The sequence below is a fragment of the Rhopalosiphum padi genome, chromosome 2, assembly GCF_020882245.1.
Source record: "Rhopalosiphum padi isolate XX-2018 chromosome 2, ASM2088224v1, whole genome shotgun sequence".
NCBI classification, from domain to species: domain Eukaryota; kingdom Metazoa; phylum Arthropoda; class Insecta; order Hemiptera; family Aphididae; genus Rhopalosiphum; species Rhopalosiphum padi.
In genome coordinates this window covers 3593604-3617183 of record NC_083598.1, presented here as the reverse complement: position 1 = coordinate 3617183, position 23580 = coordinate 3593604, and the positions used below count along the sequence as shown (strand labels likewise).

At 25.5% G+C, this 23580-nt stretch overlaps 2 long non-coding RNA genes and 1 pseudogene across 2 annotated transcripts; all 3 read right to left on the bottom strand.

Moving 5' to 3' along the window:
• Window positions 1-1996: 1996 nt before the first annotated feature.
• LOC132919177 (modular serine protease-like) lies at window positions 1997-10111 on the bottom strand (annotated as a pseudogene).
• Window positions 10112-12615: 2504 nt separating this feature from the next.
• On the bottom strand, window positions 12616-12944 carry LOC132919184 (uncharacterized). Its single transcript, XR_009660602.1, has 2 exons — window positions 12701-12944; window positions 12616-12648 (listed from the first exon to the last, which is right to left on the bottom strand). It is a non-coding gene; the product is annotated as an uncharacterized LOC132919184 (long non-coding RNA).
• Window positions 12945-16233: 3289 nt separating this feature from the next.
• On the bottom strand, window positions 16234-22702 carry LOC132919178 (uncharacterized). Its single transcript, XR_009660594.1, has 7 exons — window positions 22409-22702; window positions 20331-21191; window positions 18600-18764; window positions 18047-18253; window positions 17375-17580; window positions 17154-17264; window positions 16234-16777 (listed from the first exon to the last, which is right to left on the bottom strand). It is a non-coding gene; the product is annotated as an uncharacterized LOC132919178 (long non-coding RNA).
• Window positions 22703-23580: the final 878 nt, after the last annotated feature.

Below are 23580 nucleotides of genomic sequence, written 5' to 3'. Positions count from 1 at the left end.
TATTGCAGAATTCAAGATATCAGTCGGTGTAAATAAAAATTATTGTTTATTACCTATAGGCGGAGCTACGTTCGTATGCTCGAACAAACAACATATTACGTAGATAAGGAATGAAAATCAAGCGAGTAAGCAAAATTGTATTAAAATTCAGTGTACAGCCCTACAGCAGCTAAGTCAAGCAACTAATTTCGACATGGGTAAACCAATGTAAAACAGGTTATTCTGATTTAATGACTATGCGTGTACATATATACATAAATGTTATAAACAGTTTATGTGTACATATCAGTATAATATTTAATATATATTACACTCTCATATAAATTATTATAGTAAAATCAATAATTCTAACTTATTTTTTACGATATTACAATAATAATATATAGTTGTAGTAAATATTATAAAAATTGTTGTATGTATGTGACTTTCCTGTTATACAAAAGTTATAAATTCACCTGAATGTTCAGTTAATTACTTACACAAATGATATATTATGCTCTATACGGGTAAATTTTGGGTTATTTATTTGGCCGTTGTACCCATATATTTTTATTAGTTACCCATTCCAATGTATCCTGAAAAAGTGAGTATGTTTATGAAAAAATAACTCTGAGAAATCTTCGGAAGATTATGTCAATGATCAAGACTAAAAAGGTTTTGATTTTCCATTTTTTTTTTTTTTTTTACTAATAAAATTATAAAACAGATTATTATTTTTTTAAATACTGGTACGTATACATTGTTATTAAATATTCACTTTAGATTAGATAGATTAGATTAATGTAATAAACATTTTTTATTTATTCGATTTATTCATTGTAGGCATATATTAACATAATGCCATTATAAAATTATTTTGTTTTTTTTATTATCGTATTGTTAACATTTATATATTAAGTTATTTAAAACTAAACACGAGTATAATAACTAGGGATACTTCATCTTAGTGGCTAATGGTAGGCTTTAATAAAACCAAACATACTTTTAAATATAAACCACAAATGACAATACAACGGTTATATTCAATTAATGATATTTAATACTAAATAATATTCTACCATAAATTTAAAAAAAAAAACATTTAAGTATAGTAAAATATACTATGATTTTATATAATTAACACCGATAAACACAACTTGAGAATTAATAAATATTCAACTTTATAAGATAATAATATTCAGTCGATAATAGCAACATTGACTACAATACTATACACAGAGATCCGGGTCTCTATATTATAATTTCATGATAATGGAATAAAAACTATGTTGATTTATTAATCTCTTACCAGCTAAATGTGTTTACATGATCGATCGAAGGACAAATTACATAGATATATGGCAATACAAATGAAAGTGAATTTCGAATTTCGCTTATATTTTTTTTTATGTATCTATACACATTAATACGCGTGTGATTGAATATTCGTATTATTTAAAGGCAAACAAACAAACATTCATTGTTAATAATTTTCGAATACTTAACCAAGTTTATTTATCTATATAAAAATTGTATGTATAATATTATAATATTTTTATATAGTTCTTTTTTGTGTCAAGCCTGTTTTTTCGCCCACAGTAATGGAGGAAGTATAATTTTATTTTATTTTTTTTCAGTTATCTTTCATATTTTATGTTTTTAGAAATATATTTTTAAAAATACATTATTTAAACTTAGTCAATCATAATTTATGGTAAGGAAGCAGTTATGAATATTTGGGTTAATCTTAATTTTTCACAGACTGTAACTTCTTCATTTATCAATGGGTTCACGGTGAACAGTTCACCGATCACTTACTTATTATTCAGGCATGCACTATCTTGTTATTATATATATTATAATATCTTTAATGATTCTTGAAACTCAATATCCACGTAGATATTTTTTATTATTTCAATAACTGTTACCTACAAAAATAATGACTATGAATGAAATATTGTACCATACAAAATATTTAAACGAGGTTATTTGAATTTGATATGTTATACGTATTTATTTATGTATAAGTCGTAATTTAAATAAAAAATTTCTATTTTTAACAGCTCATACAATTTATTAGGTATACAACTGTTAAACATTTTAACTCAAAAATAAAAAGGCTTAATATTGATTTCAATTATAAGTAGAATTAATTATTTTGGCATTGCCATTAAAAAAAAAAAAAATTGGATTTAGATATATTTTCAACTGCTTAAGATGTATGTTTGTCATATAGCGCACGAATCCAACCAATGTGTGGCTTAACATCTTGAAAAACTGTGATTGAATTATTTTTGTTGGAATCCTTGAAAATTACAACTCCAGATAAATAATAATAATTAGAATGAAAAAACGTTAAACCTGTGCCTCTCTCAACTTTATGAACTTCTTCTCCTGAAATAAAAGACATTTTATTCTAATGACAATAATATTAATAATACGAGTAACACGACCATTCTTGAATAGTAGTTATAATAAGAGTTATATGACAAATTATTTATCGGATTTGGTTTGTTGTTAATTTCATATCATAGTAATAATATTGATAATATTAAATACAATTGAAAAATTATATCGCCTTTGTGCAAATAATTATTGTTTGTAAATAGAGAGGATCACAATAAAAATCATTATTATCAATTAAGTTTATTAATAATTTAGATTTTATGTCTTGGACTTATACAGTGTTAATTATGAAAATAAATGCTATAATATAGTAAATGGTAAACTTTAATAAATTAGATCAACGATTAAAAATAGCTGATAATATGCTAAAAAACTATATTATTGAATTGTGTTTGTAAGAAAAAAATTTAAAGTATAAATAATAAAATATTTTATTACCTAATGGAGGCCCCGCGCAAAACCTATCAAAGGTCACAAATCTTTTAAATCCATTTGTCAACATATCTTGACAAGAATTAAAGTTGATAAATGGTAAAGTTGCATCTAATAAAATAGGACTTGATATGTTTTGTTTAGTTCTTCCCCAACCAACAACCTGTGAAATTATAAAACAGTTTTATAATGTATTTGATTACTCTCCTCCAATGTAACATAAGTAAATTCTTGGATACTATAGCAGAGTTTCTTACTGTATTTGAATATACATAAAAATGGACGATGGTAAAAGGTCTGTAGTTAAATCACAATTTATTTTAACAAAAAAACAAACCTTTCCTGGAGTTTCATCTGTTATATTATATATATCATTCCAATCAACACAAACCAGTGCAACATCTATACTAATATTAATTCTATTTTTTAACACGACAATCGATAAATCTTCAAAATAGAACCCATTAGGTCCATCATAACCTTTTCTCACATAAATTGTTTCCGCCTGTACAATTGTTTAATCTACAATATTTATCATAGTTTATTATATTAAAGTATAATCAATATTAGTTATTAGGATTCTACTTTTACACTTATAACTTACATCCATTACTTGGGTAACATCATTATCAATTACTTTCATATCTTTATTATGTTTTCCAACAGCAATTTTATACACACCATTTATAGATAATCTATTAAATTGCATACCATTATGCGAAAAACAATTAGCCGCTAAAAATATTATGAGTATAATTAGCATTAAATTCATAATGTTTATAATACATTTTTTACTAGAAATTACAAAATTTGGAGCAATTATTGATCCTCCACATATCAAGTCATACTTGGAACTCTTATTATTAAATCGATATATTCCAACATTCCAAGGTGCTGTTCCAACATATGCAGTCTTACCATTATCGATCAATACTTGGTGTCCAACATGTGGTCTACCGCAATCTAAAATAATATATTAATGCAAATATAGATCATATAAAATTAATTAAAATCGATACTTATAATGCAGAATATATAATAATTCTCATACAGAAAACGAGACTAGACGCCATTGCTAATAGTGCAACTGTTCATTTATATGTTTTGTTGTATATACGTCGAAAACAATACAGCAGAAATCGACTATTGCCAGAACATATTTTAATACTAAAAACCCTAATTAAATACTTCTATTAATATAATAAAAAAATTACACGAAACGCATCTATATAGTTGATTATTCCACGTTTCATTAGACTGACAACGTAATACAGTAAAGTTGGAGTATCTTCTTATTGTTCGTTAGTTGGTAGAGTATGTGATTCCTTACATGATTGCATGGCTATTGTTTCGGGTATCGGTGGATTTGAGCAATTAACATAGTCACCATTTAGAGAACATTTAATATCTAACGTATCTGATAATAAAGGTAAAATATAAAAGAATTATAATCAAACATAACCAATCCTTGGACATACAATATTTAAATAAATAATAATTACAGCACACAAATTAAATATATAACTCACTAAAACATAATTTTTCCGAATTCGATATCCATTTTTCATTTTCCTGACAAACCCTAAAACCATTGGATAAGCCTTATGATATCCAACTTCACAGTTTTCAATTACAGTGCTATAATAATTTATCAATGACCCGTGAGCTAAAACTTTATCAGAACCTTCGTAATTATATATAACTCCTTCGACAGCCGGTAAAATACATAAATTCTCCATATCCTGTAAAAATATTAATTGTTAAAAAATATATTTTTTTCCTATAACTGGATTAACTGATTAAGCAAAAGTTGATATTTAATATAACCAATATAATAATTAAAAATTAAAAATAATACTTATTAAGAAATAAATTTACGATCAAGCTCATATGATAGTATGTGATTTCATTGAACAATTTATTATTTTAAATAAACTAGCAATAATAGTAATAATAATAAACAATCATAAATTGCACTAACTACAAATTGTCCAATATAAAACTTCTTTATGCAAAAAAACAATTCAAACTCAATAAGTGTTAGTAAAATATACAATACTTTTATGTTATCTATGTGGTTTTTTCATATTAAGTTTAATTCAAACGCATAATTGTTAAAAATAAATTGTTTTAATTTATTACACAGTGAAACAAAAATAAAAATAGGTTCACGTAAATATTGATTTAAAAACATATAAAATAAATATTTTTTCATATAATTACCATAATATTGGGTTCAGATATTATATTGTCACTTCCATAAGATTTATATTGGTCATACAATTCACGAAGCCATGGGATGTGATGCTTAACATCTGTAAAAACTGCTAATGAATTATTTGTGTCCTGATCCTTTACACTCACTACTCCGATTAAATAATAAACATCAGAATGTAAAAATATTAAACCTGCACCACTGTCACCTTAGCGATCCTCCACATATCAAGTCATACTCGGAATCCTCTTTATTAAATCGATATATTCCTACATCCCAAGGCGCTGTTCCAACATTTGCTGTCCAACCATTATCGATCAATAATTGATGTCTGATATACGATCTACCGCACTCTAAAATAATATTTAAATGTAATTACAGATGACAATAATTGATATGTAATATTACGTGTAGAATACAGAATAAATCATACTTTTGAAGGCTTAAGAATATGTTAGCGCACATTTATAACATCACATATTACAATAATTGTAATGAATAATATTTTTGATAGCTATAAATTGCTCACTAATTTTATGGATTACGATAAATAAGACAATTTAATGACAATATCCTGATTAATACAGCAATATTTCATTAATAAATTCAATTTTTGTAAATATTCATTATTTTCCTTGTGTTTGAAAAATTGTCATTTAGTATATAAAATATATGCCAATGCTGTTCATTATAGTCTAAAATAAAATAATAAATATTTTCTATTGGATTGCATCGTTAGTTTTATTGTATAATTCACAGGTTTTAGTATTACTGGCTCTGGGATTAAATAAGGAACGATACCTACATTTTTCTTCATCGGATCCATCAACACACTGTCTTACACCATCACATTTACTATTTTTACTGACACAAGCACCATATTTACACCGAAAAGTATACTTTGGACACCTTAAATTTAAAAATTCAGTAAAATATGATAGTTATTTTATTAAAATCAACTTACCGAATTTTTTCACATAACTCCAAAGTTTCATCAGACCCATCCTTAACAATCTTGAATTCCATCACAAATTGATGTCTTATCAATACATTGATCAGATATACATTTATACTGGTCGGCGCTTTAAAAAAAAAAAATGTCCATATGTGTAAGGTTTTGAAATTAAGATTTAATGTAGAACATAATATTCTATTTCATGTATGATACTATGATAGTATATTAAGTGCATAATATCGTAGCATATTGTATAATGTAGCTTAAAACCTACATACAAGCATTTGATTGACCCATTTATGTGTTGAGTACTGTTTATAGAGCTTTGTTTACATTCAGGTAAGTTTTCGTTAGATCCATCGATACAATCGTTTTTACCATCGCATTTCGTACTTTTATCCACACAAGCTCCATATTTACATCGATATTCATAACCTTGGCATCTATATCATACAAATATATTATATAAAATTATGTTTTAACTAGTTATTATTGCTATACGCTATAGTTATATTTATTTCATACGTTTGTCTAGCACATAAGTCGTTGGTCTCATCTGAGCCATCTGAACAATGCACGTGACCGTTGCAAATAACCGACGTTAGACGTCACAGTCCATTTGAACAATTAAACGCGTTTTCGGAATTTCTAGAATTGTAAATTCAAAATCCAATTATACAACAAAATATAATGATTAAAAATTACAATTAGTTTTATCCTTATAGCAGCTGTAACTCATTAAGCCATTTTTTTACATTGATTATTTTTTAAGTCAATTGGTTTTAGGTCAGTGACGTCTGTCACTTTTATGTACCACGTGTGCGTACTGGTTACACATTTATTTTAGTTCATTTAACAGTTTCTAAATACACTATATATAAATTATAAGGCTGTATACCACATAATCGTAGTGTTGTTAGTAACTTGCTTACACTCTCCTAATTACTCCCTAAATCCAACTACTCTTCAAGTCTTATAACTGGAAAACTCTGGTTAATTTAATTAAAAATATAATATATGTTGCTTTAATAACGAAAACCCACTACACTTATATTAATAAACATTTTCTTCCCGGGCACCAAGTTCATAAAACCGATCAATCTGATTGAACCATACCCACGTGAAATCTGCCATTTTATCCAAAAAAAAAAAAAAATACAGAATTATTCACATCAAAGTGTTGATAAAGTGTTGTCGTATCTCCAACACAAGCTCTGCTTAAATGATATAGATAATCGAAAATGTTATCTTTAAAAATAATTTATTGAACATTCTTTCTTTTCGATCAATAAAAAAAAAAGTCTTCAATCACCGCCGTATTGAAATACTAGCAAGCAATATATCCTAATTGTACTAAACCATGTTTGTTTATTGTCCTTCTCTGTAGACAATAATACTCTTAAAAGTCACTAGGTCTTACGTTCAACCCTATATATAGTAATTAATGTAAAAAAAGAACTTATGCATTATTATATTGCATTATGCTAAAATGTGTAATGAATAATATTAAAATACAATTTGGTAAATAAATATTGAAAAAATTAGTTTGTTTTGTATTAAGTTTTATCTTAAATAAATTTTTGATTTATGCTAATGTAATTATAATAAGTACCTATTTTAGGTTCCTGTTTTATATTATTCAACGGAAATTAATAATTATTTTTACTAGATAAGTTTTTATACATATTACAATTATGCAGTATTTATAAACATAATATTAACTAGTTGTATAAAAATGTAAAACTGTAAGAGGAACTTCAAATCTAACGTTTTATTCTTTATAGGTTGGAAGGTATAGTATAAAATTAAAAATTAAATAGACACTATACAGGGTGTCTCGTGAGGATTTACCCATTGCAACATCTCTTTGAAATAATGGATATATCACAATAACCTTTATTTTTTAAAGACTCAAAATAATTTATTATTTAATTATTTAAAAACAAAATCAAAGATAACCACTTTGTAGTTTATTTTTCTGAAAAATTTGACATTTCGTCATTTTATTTTCATTAATTTCATAATTTTTAATATTTTTCTAGCTTCGAGAAAAAATGTGAATTATTTAATTCAGTATAAGTTCTGGTGTTAACAAAAATAATGCTAATAAAATAAAATATTAAAACGTCAAAATGTTCAGAAAAAAAACTGTGCGAAATGGCTATCTTCGATTTTTATCGAGAATATTTTTTTAACTTTTTTACCAAAACATTAAATTAATTTCAAATATGAAATATTTATGGTCCTTGTATAATGTACCTGTGATTCTTTAAAAAAAAAAACATAATTATGAAATCATCTCCATTATTTCAGGATGTATCGAAATGGGTAAATCCCCACGGGAAACCCAGTAGAGTAATAAGAGAAAGTTATGAGAAATGTATCAAGTTTGTATGTGTTATGTATAAACGTTTAATAATGTATAGTAGGTATTTACTATATAGCTTGTGTATTATTTGATATAGGAAAAGTTAAGGTTTTTGAGGTCCATGACTCCCCCCAGAACAACCCTACTTTTGACAATTATAATTAATACTATTGTTACCAACATTGTGCAAGATGATACAATTTGTAGTTCTTCGAGCTTTCTGTCACAAAAAACGCCTATTCCTAAAAAAAATAATTAGTAAAATGTAAATTTGTATACTAATTTGTGTATTTATTTTTAATTTTCTGTTAACATGTTCTTTATATTTTACTATTGATTATAAGTAGTACGCTATTTACAATCAATTATTATACTAATAAAGTTATCATTATTAAAGACTTAAAATAATTTTTATATATTTAAATAAGTAAAAATTTACCAAACCTAACATACATACTTTTGTTATTTTATTTTAAATTACAAAAATTAAACCCGAGTTAAATTAAAAACAAGATGTTTGTTATATAAGTACGATTTAGCTTAATGTATTAGTATATTACCATTTATTAAATAATAATACAAGTATAATTAAATTTAATACTAATATGTAGCGAACAACAAAATTTTGTTTTTATAAGTTTTTAAAATTGTCAACATTTTTATAGCATTTAAAATTTTGTTTAATTAGTATAATAATATATTATTAAAGCATATTATTATTTTAGAAAAAATTGTATTTTTTCGATAATAATTAAAAACACTCCAATCGATTATATTATGAATGAATAATTAATATATTTCCTACGTTTTTTTTTTCATTTAACCAACTATTCTATATTTTAAACAATATTAAAATAATATGTTATATTACGTACCATAAATTAAACATGAATATATTAACCAGAAATACGTCAAATTCATGACCAGTGACGAATTACTATTGAAGTTATATTGAATATTTAACAGTTAATTGACAAGCATTATCTTACTGTAATGTTTAATAACCGCTAAAAAATATTTTTTTAAATAATTGTTGAAATTTATCAGAAAAGTACATCGTTTTTAAAAAGATCTATGAATAATAATACATCAATACAACTACACAACATATAATGGTTTGTCTTCTAAATTAATGAAATTCAGGTTATTAGTCAGTTTTGGTATTATTATATACCACCTAAATGCAAACTTGTTTTAAAATTGATTGTACAGCTCTAATGCTATGTCCAGAAGCTAATGATTGTTCGACGTAGGTATACATTAATAACTGTAAAACTGGTTATTCTGAGTTCTGGCTGTATAATTATGTGTATATTTATTTATTCGTTTAAAAATTCCGAGATAAAAACGATAAATAAGGGTTTGGCGTCTTAGGTGATAGTGATTCAAGACGGAATCTCATTTTTAGGGTGATAATTGTGAGACGGATTAACTAAGATTAAACTGTACCCAGCATAATTCAGACACACCTGTTGTACTGCACTGTATCAATTGTTTGTGAATTTCTTATGGCTTATGGAGACCAGACAAAAGCCCCAGATTCTAGTACTTATATCTATCAATGTGCGTAACCAGGATTTTAAAAATGGGGGTGTTAGAGGGTTTCAAATCCACTGCATTGATATCTTTAGAAAAAAAAAATAATAATAAATTATATACTTATGACATTTTAATACACAATATGTAACATGCTAACCACTGCCAATGAACTATTTAATTGTGGCCTTATGTTTATAATAAACAAAAAATTTAATAAACACTGATTAACGCCTGTTAAGAATTAAGTCATTTTTAAATTTATAAGAACATTTTAATATTTAGACCATAATACCATTTATCATTATAAATTACATCATTCTATACACAAAATCGATTCTTCTATACTTAAATTAAAATTCAGTGATTCTGATATGTAAACGATATTGATTTATGTATTTCTTACCTGCAATAAGCGTTTACATGATCACCCGAAGGACAAACTAAATAGATATGAGGTAATTAACATACGAATCAATGAGTAAACTTGTTTTCAAATTTATTTTATACTATTAAATAAAATTCAAATAATAGTTTTAGTATGTATCTATATACGTTAATACGTGTAGTATTATGAGTGATTATTCAGCTTAATTAAAGGCATATATATAAAAATATGCTTTATAAACAATTTTTAAATGCGTAACTAAGTTTATTGTAATTATATTAAAACTGTATGTATATAATACTATTTATACTTTTACATGGTTATTTTTGAACCGATTCTGTTTTTTATCTCTCGCCAAATATTGAAGGCCGTCGAATGTTGAAGTTCGAGTAATTCGTACTGCGTTACAACCGTATTGATTGTGTTCCGTGGCGGGGCACTCCGATATCTCCAACAGAGCAGCGGTCTATTTTCCATATTCTCATCTCTTGAAACACAGGACTCTCGTTCTGTGAGACCCTAAACAAAATGGCTGATGGCTATAATATTTAAAGAATATTTTCATTTAAGCCCGTAAAATATTCAATCCGTCGAAAAATAATTTCAATGTAGGTACAGTAAAACACTCGTGTTTTTTCCACGACGATATTTTACACCCATTTAAATACCTTCAATGTAACGTGGCGTAGTAGAGAAGCACCACAAACTATGAAATAAATTATTGTGACATATCCTAAGACATTATTAGAACAAAAATATAAAATTTATATTTAACACTGAATAGGCTATAGGATGGTTTAACGAACTTGTCTTCGGCTTCTAAAGTTAAAATCAAAGTTTTAAATGTTTAAATAATGTAGTCATGTAAAACTGGATAGAAGATTATTTAGCTACACGTCAACGTTGGGATAATTTTTCTATATTCTTACTATTATTATTAAAAAAAAAATAAGCTCAATGTCCATTAAAATATAATATGTAATATAAGTAGGTTCAACTACAATATTTAGGTGTCTAAGATATTTTAAATTATTTTATACTGCTATTTGCTAGTAACAATACATCATTTCATATTGCTTTATTAACTATGAAATATTTAATCATAAGCTAATACCAAAAATGAAACTTATGTTAAGGTACTTATAGGTAATCGATGCACAATATAATTATAATATAGTGTCGTTACCCGACCGATATTTTTTTTATAGTGCCTAAGTATTCGAGATAACATTATTTTTTTTTTTTAATATACAGTAGATTCTCGTTATTTAAAATCTCAAGGGAAACAGGAAAAATTTCGAGATATCTAACTACTTATTAAAATTTTTAAAAAAAATTGAAAAATTAGTAAATAATTTGAATGCTTAAAATACATAATTTTAATACTTTAAGTACTAATACACTACAAACATGTCAATACACTATGAATATATTTTTTTAAATCTGTCATAAAGTTTGTTTTATATTACTTTTATTTTTGTAAGAATATCAAAATAATTGTAAGTACATTTAATTTATGCTTATTTTCCATTTCATATTATTGTATACGAATGACTACAAATATTGACTTTTACTTGTGATGCGTGAAATCATAATCACTATACTGAATGTGTTGCTTAATTGTTTGTTCTTACATGATAAAAATATAATTTGTGTACTCGAGATAATAAAAAACAAATAATTTTTTCGAGTTATTCAGAGCAAAACGCTATATGTGTAATGGTAGTTTCAAGGTGATTTCAATGTAACATTTTGTAACACGGCGTTCTGTATAGATTATTTAGCTACACCATACTATATTTTCTATCGACTAACATTTTTTATACCTATTAATATTATAAGAGAACAAAAACATAGTTCCTCATAAAATATAGATGTAATAAGCTCACCATTTAACTCATTCAGTTTGTGTTTATCTAAATTCTAAATAATTTTTTTTTGAGATTTTATGAATACATATTTTGAGTATTAAATTAAATACTTTTAACATTCTGGTTTTGAATAGCTTTTGTTAATTTTAAGTAATTTTATGATTGTTGCGTTGTATGTAATATGTGCCTACTTATGTTAATCGCTTTTCTAACAATAATAAACAATTATTATTATAACTTATGACCTAACCTAATAATTTATAAGTATACAAAATTAGAATAAAGTCAACCTTTAATGGCTACATAAATTATATTAAAAGATCAATTTACATATACCTAAAAATAGGAAACACCCACTTCACCACGACAGGCTCAAACATACACTGACCAATACTAGTCTTTTAATATTTGCATGATTTTTGTACAGTTAAATTTCAGTAACTCAATTTATTTTCTTCCTGTTCGTTGTATTTGTAAAATTCCCAAATAGCCTATAAACTATAGAGTATGTTATTTTTAAGACTAAAATAAAATAATAAATACCTCGTACTCTAGTTTGTTGTGCTGTGAATTTGTATTATTCATAGATTTTGGTATTATTGGTTCTGAGATTAAATTAGGATTATCACATATTTCATAAAACCCATCAGCACACTATCTTACGACATCAAATTAACTCTATTTACTGATACAAACTCCATATTTAAATTGGAGTAAGTACTTTTGACACCTTAAATTTAAAAAAATTAGTAAAATGTAACAGTTATTTTATTTAAACCAACTCACTGAACTATTTTACGTAATTCCGAAGTTTCATAAGATGCATCCGGCATCCATACAATCTTGAGCTCCATCAACGCACTGGCCATATTTACATATGTACTAGTATTCGCTTTAAAATAAAAAAAACTTAAATGTAAACATGGGTAATATTTTAAAATCAATTATTAATATGGAATATTCTATATACCTAACATATAATTTATGTAATTATTCATCAATTAGATATTATACAAAAAATTTAGAGCAAAACATCATCTCTCGTGCATTTCTAACATATTATGTTACATAGTATATATTAAATAACTTATAATACTTTGTCCATCAAATATAAGATAGTAAAATATTATATTATATAAGATTTCATTTTACATATTTTATACAATAAATTATGGTTCAGTTAGGTATTTTTATAACATTCAGTGTTTAAAAAAACCACGATAACTGTTTCCTTTTAAAATTTTGATGGAATATATGTATAGATTTTAATATTTTATTATAATATATTTATTTTCAGTTCGTAATCTTCTTTTGGGACATTAAAAATGTATTTATTTTGTTCTTTGAAAATGATTTTTGGTAAAAAAAAATTCGGTCTAGTTGATATAATTGAGAGATAAATGGAAGAATGTTTAAATTTTTTATTGAGAAACTATAGAAATAGAAAAACAAAAAAAAAAATTAAGGAAAAATGGGAAATTTTAGACAAAATCAATATTCAACAAGCATTCATTTTATTTTTTTATTTTTTTATTACTGATACAAAAAATATATAATTATAAATACAAATGAACATAATATACGAGGGTTATAATAAGTTATAATATTTTTTAATAGGATTTAAATGTTTATAGTGATATATATTTATTTATTATTTAGTACCTATAAAATTGTGATTTAATACAAATTAAAATTGAATGTAACTTACAATTTCTCAAAAAATTATAAACACAAATAATTATAAATAACAACGTAAAAAAAAAACAGTAAGAAATGTATTAGATGTAGCATATAATAGAATACAAAATCGCACAAGAATATAATTGTATGTCAGTAATAAACTACGAGTAGAATAGTAGAAACAAAGTCAACCTATAAATATTTATGTTAAAGATTAAGTATTATTAGAAGATAACGCACATAAAGGTAAATTACATTGATTGTGGCTATGTCCATTTGAGATCATTGAATTAATTAGTAATGAATATGAAGTAATACAAAGTGAACGAAGAAGTCACAGCATACATAAGATAAGAATAATATAAAATGATATAATAATGATAAAATAAACGAATAATTAATAATATTACAATATTAAAAATAGCCAATAAATATAAACAAATATGAAACATAAAAAAAAAGTATTTTAAATATAATTTACCTACAATAGTAAAAATATGTTATTTATTTTTTTGATTGTATTAAAATAAACCTAAATTATATTTACATACCTACTCTTTTTTTAATTAACCACCGAGTAATTTCACAAGAAATATTAAAACAAAAAAATAAAAATACACGAACATTAATTATGGCTAGAAACAACCTAATTATACAGACTACTAACGGTAATAACCCAAGCAATTGATTTACTAATAGAGTTGAAAGAAGTTCTAATGACGAACCCACGTGCACAATCATTTAATGAAGTTTTCAAAGTAAATTAGAGGATATAACCACACTAATTTTAGATCGAAATCTATGTCTAGCTATGGAACCTGTATCTACTTTGGTACGAACAGTAATTGAAAACGCGTGATTAAAACACAAGTTTGCATAGAGTTAGGTGAAATCTCGCGGAAACTTATTGAAGTATAGAATTATGTAATTTTTGAAAAAGCGCAAGTTACCTGTATTTATTATATTTTTATGAAAACTGCAATATGTTTATATGTATAGTTTTCATAGAGATCTAAGAGTTAACTAATACATGAAAATATGAAATATTGTAACGAATGCATGCTTAGCTCCCAAACGATTCTTGTGAATTATTTTTTTTATGTTTTGTTTCGATGTTTAATATGTCAGTACTTTCAAAAAAATTCAATCAAATTTTCTTTGAATGTAAAGGTTAAAAAACTTAAAAACTTAAAAATCTTGTTTAATTTTAAAATACCAAAAAAATAACATTTTTTTTTTTGTAAATGTAAGTTTAGGATCAAAAATAACCTATCATACTTACTATTCATTTAATATTTTAGTTGATTTTTAATGACTTTAAGGATTATATATTATTTTTATTTCTAAATTGTAATAATTGAACTGTTATTATAATCAAACTTATATGGACATGTAAGTAGTATTAGTTCTTTAAATATTCAAATTATGTATTTTAAATTATTTACCAATTTTTCAATTTTTTTAAGAGTTTTAATAAGTATAGTTAGATATCTCGGAACTTTTTCCCGTTCCCCTTGAGATTTGACATAACGAGAATCTACTGTAATTATTAATAATTGATACACATTAATTTATTGAAAACATTTTTCTACCTACAAGGAAATTCATTATTTAAATACCTATGCTTGTTGAGGTAAAAATTATTTATAGAGAAAGTCTACAACTTCTACTGTCAACTTAGACTCTTGAATTCTACTAATTATGAACATTAATAATAGTTGATAAATCTATCTAACGTAGTGATTAATATCTGTAAAAGTTACAATTAAATTATTGCTCTGACAATATAGCAAAATGTATATCTACTATATCAGAGTATTTCACGGTGACGGCATTTGATGACATATTATACAAGTTAGTAAATGGTAATAATAACCAATAATGACTAAAATTATAACTTTAATTAAATCACAACCTCATTTTTTAAATAATACTATAAACTAACATTTAGTTAAGGTTAGATTTCCCGTTATTCCAAAACTAACAAAGAATAAATACAGGAGTTGACCAACTGGAGTACGAAAGCACTACAACATCGCTGGCCAAAGTAATAAATGTGAATTTTTAATACAAAAGTTACTATTATTTGATACAATTTTAGGTAGATTTATTATTTATAAAATAATTATAAAAACCATAAAGAATACATTTAAAATAGCCAGTTAGGAAATAGATTAATAAGTGTAAGCAACTTTTTTTTATACATTCGCTATAATTATCATTATTTTGTATAATTTTAAAATATTTGATTTGAACTAATCTTTCAAGTTCAACTGAAACATAAATCAATAATAACATAAAAAAAAATAATGTAATGAATAGTAAAATACGTTCCTAATCAACAAAATAAAATATTGTAATATTTTATAAATTATCTAAATATTTTAAATTTGTCCCAAAAATATTTGTTTTTAGACCTTGTTATTATCTAGCATCACAGTCCGTGCCTATATAAAAGTTAATACAGTTGTATAATGTATTTTTTTCCGTTAAGAACTAAATACTTACATTTTAGTTGACATCTATAAATTTGTCAAATGGTATTTTTTTTTATGTGTATTAGTTAATATGCATTAGTTGTAATTTAAATGGCAAATTTTAATTGTTAACTGATCATACAATTGAAACTGTTTTTTTAAATATTAAAAATTGTAAATTAAGAGAAAAATGTATACAGATATTGCTTTCAATTACTATTATAAATAATTATGATTATGGCATTGCCATTAACACATTATTGGACTTAGATATTATATTGTCATTTGCATAAGATGTATATTTGTTAAATATTTCACGAATCCATTGAATGTATGGCCTAACGTCTTGAAAAACTGCTATTGAATTTTTCATGTTTTAATCCCCGACACTCAATACACCGGTTAAATAATAATAGTTGGAGTGTAAAAACGTTAAACCTGCGCCTTATCAACTTCGCGAACTTCTTCTCCTGAAATTAAAGATATTTTATTGTAAAAACAAAAATTAATAATGCAACCATTCTTTAACGGTAAGTACAACACAATGTTCTAGGATAAATAATATATCGGTTTGTTGTTAATTTCATAATATGATAATAATAGTATTAAATAGTATAGTTTTAACAATAATATTGCATTTGAAAAAACAATGATTATAGAACGAGAGGATCACAATAAAAATCATTATTTTCAATTAAGTTTATTAATAATAAAGATTTACGGTACTGGACTTACACAGTACTGTTTATGATAAGTTAATGCTTGCCAAATACTTAATGCTAAAGCTTAAAATTAAATTAATAGTATCTTCTTTTTCGTTAATTGGTAAAGTATGTGATTCCTTACATGATTGCATGGCTATTGTTTCAGGAATCGATAGATTTGAACAATTAGCATAGTTACCATTTAGAGTACATTTAATATTTAAACTATCTGATATTAATGGTGGACACATTTCTAAGAACATAAAAAAATTATAATCAAACATAACAAAAAATCAGGCAATATTTAAATAGCTAAGCAATAATTACAGCATTAAAATTACAGTATGAGTACATTATACTTACTGAAACATAATTTCCCAGAACTCGATATCCATTTTCCATTTCCAGTACAAACCCTAAAACTATTAGGATAAGCCTTATGATATCCAACTTGACAGTTCTCAATTACAGTGCGATTATTATTAATCAATGTTCCGATAGATAAAATGTCAACTGAACCTTCGTAAGAATATATAACTCCTTCGACGGTTGGTAAAACACATAATTTCCTTAAATTATGAAAATATTAATAATTAAAATCGCATTTTTTATGATAAAAATAAAAATAATTAGGTTCATAAAAAAATTAATCAAAAAAAAACCACCAAAATGCCAAATAAAATTTCGTTTTTTTGAATATAAGTAGTACAAATCAAAATACGTATAGTTACTTAGCAGGACAATAGAAAACAAAACAAATTTAAAAAAATCCATACTCTACTTTTCGCTGTGAGTAGTGGTGCATATAGTGTTTATAGACTTATTATGTTTATGCTACAGATTTCACATTATGCTTTATCAATTACAAAAAATAAGACAATTCAATGACAATATTCAGTTTAATAAAATCATATTTAATTAATAAATTCAATTTTTGGAAACATTCATTATTATCCTTATATTTAGAAAATTTCCAAATAGTCTATAAATAATACATTTATGTTGTTAATTAGTCAAAAATAAAATAATAAATACTTTTTATTGGACTGCGTCGTTAGCTGTGTTGTATTATTCACAGGATTTAGTGTAATTGGCTCTGATTTTGAATTAGGAACTACTACTCACTGAACTGTTTCACATAATTCTAAAGTTTCATCGGACCTATCATTACAATCTCGAGTTCCATCACAAGTTGATGTTTCATCAATACATTGGGCAGATATACATTTATACTGATCTGCACTTTTAGGAAAAAAAAATTAAAATTAAAATATGCACATGGTTTTGAATTCAACATTTTATGTAGAATATAATATTCTATTTAACATATCATAATGTATGATATATGTATTATGAAGGTAATTATTCTTCAATTAGATAGTATACAAAAATTCAAGTATCATAACACATTTATATGTTATACTTACAATAAATAAGTGTCATTATAGAATTCAATGATTTATAGGTTTATAATGTTATAGTTATGTATATTATGTAAAAAATTTAATATTCAGGAATGTGTTTTTAGTGTCATGTGGTAAATTTTTTATAAATATGAATAAAAAAAGTATTCTTATAACCCGCTTACAGGCATTTGGTTGATCCATCGATGTATTGAGTACTGTTTATAGAGCTTTGTTTACATTCGGGTAAGTTTTCGTCAGAGCCATCGAAACAATCGTTTTTACCATCGCATTTCGTACTCGTATCCACACAAGCTCCATATTTACATCGATTTACAGATTTTGGGCATCTATATTATACAAACAGATACATAATATTAAATGTTATTTTATAATTATTGTTTTGTATTTATAAGCTATGGTAATATTTATTCTTTATATTTGCCTAGAACACAATTTTTTGGTCTCGTCCGAACCATCTGAACAATCTGCACGACCGTTAAAAATAGCCGACGTCTCGATGTACAGTCCATTCTAACAAATAAACGCGTTCTCGGAATATCTGTTATTGTAAATTCAAAATAGAGATGTACGACAAACAATGGTTAAAAACTACAAATAATTATATCACAAAAGCTATAATTAACTCTTTACACCATCTTATGGCTTATCGTATTATGTATTTTATAAACATAATAATAACTAGTGAAATCAATAACAAAAATTGAAAATTCTTTGTGAGGCTTTTAGCCCATGTTTTTTTTATAAGTCTTTGTAGTCGATGGCTTAAAATAATTTCATCTTCGGAATGTCACTATATATCTTATCGTATTTATAATCATACAAATGCCTATATTATAATATAAACATCTGTGATTATACAGTAGCGTTGTGCTAATCCAAAGTGAATTGGGGAATGGGGTCCATCGGATTACCAATTCATTCGAATTACTTATAACTGTCACAAAATTGTCTTGTAATTTAAATTTAAATTTTTTTTTCTTTATTAATTTGTGTTTAAGCTATTTGAATACAATAAATAAAATAATTGCTTACATTATTATTTTTTTTAATTAAAAATATTATAATTATTTTCAATAATTATATTATACAGTATTAAATGTTATTATATATAAGTACTACAATAATAGAATGCTGATGGCTATTTATTATTGTATGTATTATTGTACACTCGAAGCCGTTTGGATTACCGTGACTCTTCTACAGACTTAGATGATACTCGAGGTATCTGGTACCCTGAACATCCATAGGATCTCAACAACCGCGATCTAACTGTGTATGCCCCCGGTTGTGGTTATACACTCATGCGTAATAAGTTATATAATGTACCTATACATTTAGAGTAGTATTTTTTTTTTTTAATTAAATATTTTTTCTAATATTTTCAATGTATTAATATTGTGTTCTTGTTTAATATTAAATTATAAATAAATCAATATTAAACTTATTTTTTTTTCCTTAATATACATAAATAATGAATTATGTATAATTAAAAAGGTATATGTATTACGCACATCACGCTCTAGCTGTTTTTACATCACTACTGTAATAACGCAAAAATAAGAGAAATTAAAAATAAGATGGGAAACCTATAGTGAGATTATATTAATTTTAAAGTGACAAGTATAAAGGACACAAGCCTTTAATAAATGTCGGAACTATGGAACCTTTCTCCTACACTTATAAGTGCTAGGGAATTATGGTGACCGTTTATAGATGTAAATATTAGAATTATTTAAAATTACGTTATTACGTTACCTTCCTCCTGATGGTCGGAGGGCTCTCGAGATCGTGATTCGAGAATATAATCAAATACACTGTATACATAGTGATTAAGTGTAGAGAAGCAGATTTACACAAATCAACGCAAATAAAATAATGCTCATGCACCTTACCTTATTCGCTGTTGAACTCGTTAACCAGTAATTTTCTTAACAAAACTAGGATGTGTTGATCACACGAATCCAAATAAAAAACAACACTGAAGCATTTCGTTGTGGTGAAAATGGTCCAGTTGTCGCTCGCAGTCTGTCTCCGGTGTGGTGGGTGTTTTATTAAAGTATTAGGTGCTCATGCACTCTTGAGAGATGTTACTAATTCTAATGGTGCGTACGCACTGATGAGAGAAGACGACGTGGTCAAGCCTGCCAGCGTCGCAGGCGGCTCCAACAAAGGCCTCCGCGTCCTTCGAGAAATCGGCTCTCTCCCTGACGGCGGAGAGCCCCATTGGACCATCCCTTGTCTCTGGCGGCACACGTAAAAGATCACACGCCTTGCGCCATACTGTCGCAATAAAGTGTGAGTTCCTACGTGACCAAACAATGTAAATCGTTTCTTTCATCAGTGATCAATAGAGATTATTGGTTTTTATTGACTGCTATCTGCGTGCGACAACTTTACCGTTATTTATTTAAAAAGATAATAAATTATACAATAAATTATATAATGTGTAAGCATATCATTACACTACAGTAGAGTATAAGATAAATTAATGGGAAATGTATAATCTTTTATATAATATATGAATGTAATAAATCTGTAATAATTTACAGTAGGTGTAAAGCATATATTGCATAGCTTGTTTATTATTTTATATAGGGCTCGTTAAGTTTTTGGGATCCAAGCCTCCCCCTAGCAGCTACTAATTGTCGATACTTATATAATAACATAATAATAGTTAATATTGTTGTTACCAACACATGATGATGATTCGATTTGTCGCTTTTCAAGCTTTTTGTCGCAAAAAACATCTATTCCTGAAACAATTAAGATGTAATGTTAAATTGTGTAATATTATAAATCAGAGTTTAGATTATCCTGGATTTATATCGTGCATATTATAAACTATAAACCGTTGATACATACTTTTCGTTTTAAATAAATAATATCAATATTGTGTTGAATGAGAAATAAAATAAATACCTAAACCTTACAATAACGACTATAATAATAAATTTACTCGAATGAGTCATCATTGGTTGGCTTCTTCCTTCGCCTCATATTTTAATTTAAAAACATTTTTTTCCTCATTTCACATATTTTTTTAGTACTTACTAATAAATTTATAAAAATAGATTTTTATATTAGCTATTCTTTCAATTAAAAATAATTTACTGTATTTGATAAGGCTTTAGGTCAATAATTGGCCCCCGTGAAAAAACCGTCGTATGCGAACAATAATAGACCGGTGTAGTAATTGTATACAATCTCACAATATAAGTAACTGGCCAAAATATTCCGAAAAAAAAATATAAAAACCACTTCATTTTTGAAAATGTTCACAGACATATTATATTTTTTTTAATAAAGTTGTACATTCATACAATTATGATGAGGAACTGATTGTCCAAATAATAGGTACCTTTTTTTTTTCGTGAATACCAATTATATTATATTATTTACTATCGAATAAAGAATATAATAGACACACATATTTTGCAAACATTTTTCATTTTTTAATCCCAAAATCATTTTTACATAATTGGAAAATAAAAATGTACAATATGCATGTAACATATGCATGCAGATACTTTCGTCATGCTATTTTAAATTACAAAAATTAAACTCAAGTAAAATAAAAAACAAAATTTTTATTTTAAGTACAGTTTATCCTAATTTATAATTATATTATCATTTATTAAATAATAATACAAGTATAATTAAATTTAATACTAGTATGTAGCATACGGTATTAAAATAATATTTTTATAAGTTTTCAAAATTGGTGACATTTTTATCGCATTTAAATTTTGTTTAATTAGTATTATAAAATATTATCATAATATGATATAGGATATCATTGTTTTCGAAAAAATTGTATTTTTCTATTAATAATTAAAAATATTTTAATATAGATGGATAAATTTAATGAATTATCTACAGTTTTTTTCATATAACCAACTATTCAAAATAAAAATATATTTTTATATCGTAACTTGTGAGCAATATTAACATAATTAATTATATTACTTACCAAAAATTGAACATGAATATATTAACCAGAAATACGTCACCTTCATGATGAATAACGAATTAATATAGAAATTATAATGGATATTTTACAGTAAATTTACAAACATGTGCACGTAGGTATTATTTAACTATTTTAACTACAATGTTCAATAAACACTAAACAAATATATGTAATAAATGAATTAATAATCAACTTCATCGGAAAAGTACATCATTTTTAAAATTAGTAAAATTCAGGTTATTATACGGCGTTGTTAATTATTACATAGTGCTATCTATACACGGAGCTACGTTCTTATAATCGACCAAAACACATACTGCGTAGATAGGTAATGAAAATTAAGCGAGTAAATACAATTATTTTTAAATTCATTGCACAGCCCTACTACGTCCAGCAGCTAATTTTATTTCAATGTAGGTATACATTTTAATAATTTTAAAACTGGTTATTCTAATTATGTATAGGTATGGGTATATACAGGGCCCCTGGGGATATACCGAATTCCTAGGGGTGATACCCGATTCCGCACATTTTGTAGCACAAAATATTTTTGTTTCTATCTGATCAGAATGTAACACGATTCTGCAGAAAAATGTCTGTGACGTTGTCAGTTATGTTAAAAAAAAAATTCATACGTTTAGTATTAATTTTTATCAAATTGTATTGTAATAAAAATAAACGAATACATTAATAAGCCCGATAAAAAAAAAATTTAAAAATAAAGTATATAAAAAATGTGAAAAGAAGTTGATTTCAATTTTTTCGATTTATCATAAAATTCAAAAGTACCCCTTCCCCCCTCACTGAATTTTTTTTCAGTTACGGCCTTGCGCCGATCCTGAGTACCTACGTCATGGTTTTTATTTCTATCTTTTTCATAACACGGCCGCGTTCGCAGTATTAATCCACAGTTATTATAGGTGCATGTTTTATACACACCACCTAGATAATATATAAATATACATTTTTATAAATATTAAAAATTCAATAAAGTAACAATTCGGATAGTCATGCAAATAACAAGAAAGCAAAAAGGAATGCAAGACAATTTCATACATCGAAAAAAATATAAACTAATTTAAAATTAATAAATCAAGACTAGATTTAGTCAAATGAATGGCATTGAAATACCAGCCTATATATGTATAGATAATCTAAAATCAAAAAATAAC